The following is a 3,489-nucleotide window of genomic DNA, read 5'->3' on the forward strand; positions in this document are numbered from 1 at the left end:
ACCCTATTTTATTGGGGGCTATACTTATATGTAAGCTATCACTTTATCTCATGAGACCTCAAAAAATCATTGAACTCATTAGAGAGGTATTCTATTTCAAGCATGTTTCTATTTCAACAATAGCCTTGAAAGTTTTGAAGTGCTCAAACACTTCATTCTTTTCCTTCATAAAATATACCTAGAGTTTCCTATAGTAATTATCAATGAATGTAACAAAACACTTATTGTTACCAAGAGATAAAATATACCTAGAGTTTCCTAGAGTAATTATCAATGAATGTAACAAGACACTTATTGTTACCAAGAGATAGATTTTGGATAGGCTCCCAAACATCTATATGCGTAGCATCAAGTATATTCTTGCTTACAACTCTATCATGCAAAAACGGTTGCCTTGCTTGCTTCACAAACTTTATGTAATTATACAATTTTGAATATAAGAAAACACGTAGCCAACCCTTTGGAGGATTGCATTAATTTTAGTCTTTGCAGATTTGCATGTCCAATGTTTGTGCTATATTTTAATGTCTACAACAAGCACACATTTTCCTTTAGCATACATAGTGGCATTTATAGCCAAAATTCCAGCATCCAAGCTAAATATATGACCAACTCTAATTCTTTTTGCAATCAATACATTTATTATTAAAGTCTTCAATAAAACAACCCTTGTATTAAATCTAGTCTATAGTTCTTGCTCTACCATTTTACCAACATATACTAAAATCTTTGTGATGGATGGTACATGCGAAACATATGACAAATGCTTTGTTTGACCATCATGTAAGGATAACTGAACTTTTTTAACATGTGAAATCGGATGATACAAATCATCACTTATCTCTATATAACTTGGATTTTGTAAATCTTGTATCTCTCCAAACCATTTAGCATGGCTGGTCATATGATTAGGTACACCTAAATCAACAAACCATACATACTCACATATATCCTTTCTTGTAATAACATTATCATATGATACATAATTCTGTCATGAAGACGATGCATAATTTTATTGCTGCAACTTGCCACTACAAATGTCATCCTTCTTACAAAATAATATACTGCAAAGGGACATGTTCTTTCACAGTAATGGCAGACAATACTAGAATTGCTAGAACCTCTTTTTTACTATTCATCTCTTTCTCTAGAGGTCTCCTTATCTCTAGGATTACTACGGCCTCGAAATTTGCATGTCACAAGACTGCTGATTTAAGCTATTTTGCTATATACCACCAACATAACCTCTTGAAGGGGATCTAATATGTTTCATTCCTAAACTAGAGTAAAATGCTTGGACTTGCTCACCACTTCTTTCAGACAATTCACCTTGCGTATTAATCTCTTCAATGATCACGAGAGAGACCAACTTGCTAAAATCTGGAAATAACTTTTATATATACACAGAAGTAACAAAAGATTTTCAGACTTTCTCATTATTAAGACCACCCAAAATAGATGAAACCAAATCATCATCATGAGGTATTGCATCAATAACTACTAAGGTATCTACAATGCTTCTCACCTTCAAAACATACTCATTTATAGACATCTTTTCTTTCTTCAAGGATTTCAGCTGAATCTTCCGTGCCTTTGTATTTATTGAGAACACATTCGCAAAGGTTGTCCAAGTTGTATGTAAAGTTTCTTAATTTCTCATATACCCTAGCATCGTATAATCAATGAGTGTAGACAACAAGTACATCATCTTTTTGTATTTTGCATTTCTTTTTTTTTTACACTTTTAGTTCTTCTGCAATCATAAAATTACTTAGCTTTAGTTCCTTTTATTCACCTAAAAGGAACTTGTAAAGGCATTTTCCAATAAGGAAGTTCTCAACCATTATGAGAAAAATGAGTATTAGAAAGCAACCAAGTCTTTTGCAATCTTTCATAAGATGTGCACATCAATACACCAAGTAGCCTTTTTTTTAAACTAGTCAATAGTATATATAATTTGTAACTTATTTACAAATAAACCTTGTATTTGCTTCCTAACAAACACCTCATAACTTATAGACTTAAAATCTATAACCTGCACACTTGAGAATGGTTGACATAGCCAAAATTATAGTATACCCTAAAACTATTGTCCACAATTGTGTAGAGCTGAATTGAAACCTGAAACAAACTCAAATGGCCAAAAATATAGCGGGATAGCTCTAAAGGGTTGGTTTGTAGAATATACACCATTTAGCTTGTGCATCAAATATCATAGCAATATGAGTTTTGTGTTCTATCTTTCTTCCGATGCCTCCGTAGGCACTATTTAAGGGAAAGAGAGAGAGAATGGGAGAGCTTCTTACTGATTACTTGCTTGCTTGAATCCTTGATACTTCTCTTTCACTTCAACCTTCAAAACCACGGTCAATCAATGGTACTACTCTAATTGAAGACTTTAGGCAATGAGCCTATTGAGGATATGCATCAGTTTATATTTAATCAAGGCTTACAATAACTAAGATAAGAGCTCCACCCTTCCTTGGGTGCATATTATGATCATGGGAAACATGATTATAAGTATTATGATAATGGGATACATATGATGCCAATGTAGTGTATGTTGATATGGCAAGGTCAACATGTGCATATAGTCATGATGGACTACTTGGTTAGAAGGGTCTTCGCATCTACAACTAGCTTGTTAGTGATCATTATGATCCACACATAGGCACTGACTTAGCACTTATTATATTTGGATAGTTACACCTACCCACATGGCACCAATCAATTAGTATAGCCAATCATGCACTATTTGATATAGTAAGCCACTTTCCTTTTTGTTGTATCTTATCTATACTTTTTGTATATTGCATTGTGTGAGGAACAATGAAGAAAAACTAGCAAGAAAATGTCTTGGCATGCATCTCTCTTCAACACCTTCATGCTCAATCTAACCATGTCTACAATCACAAGTAACTCATGTGGTTCTTCAGTTATTATGTCATCCTCTTGTTCATCTTCCTCTTCGTTGTCCTTTTCCTTAGCTTCTTGCTCTTGCTCATCTTGTTCATCTTTGTCTTTTTCCTCTTCTTCTTCCTCTTCATCTTCCTCATCTTCATTGCCCACATCAACAAGAAAAATTTTCACAATTGCAATTGGTTTGTCCCATATAAGTATGTTGTTCAAACTCATTGGGATGTTTGGCTCAAAGGAAGTAGCATGATCTCCATTCAAATAGGACTTCTCAGAGAAGCAATCGTGGTTGTCAACTTGATGCTGGCCAAAACTAAATGAATCCCCATATGCATAAGCACTAGCATGCTATCCATAGGAACCATGTTGCTGTTGAGTAAATAGATCCTCATAAACATAATCATTAGCATGATGCCTCTAGTAACTATCCTACTATCCAAATTCATGTGAATCCTGATCACCATGTTGTTGCCCAAAGAAAGTTGGTACACAAGAGAATCCATCATAAGCATACCCATAAGATGTAACTTTGTATGGTTGTTGATCATAATAGTGTTGTTGATAGTCACGGGT

Source organism: Lygodium microphyllum, chromosome 4, assembly GCF_053477565.2.
Source record: "Lygodium microphyllum isolate KBCC chromosome 4, Lygodium_microphyllum_v1.1.10, whole genome shotgun sequence".
NCBI classification, from domain to species: domain Eukaryota; kingdom Viridiplantae; phylum Streptophyta; class Polypodiopsida; order Schizaeales; family Lygodiaceae; genus Lygodium; species Lygodium microphyllum.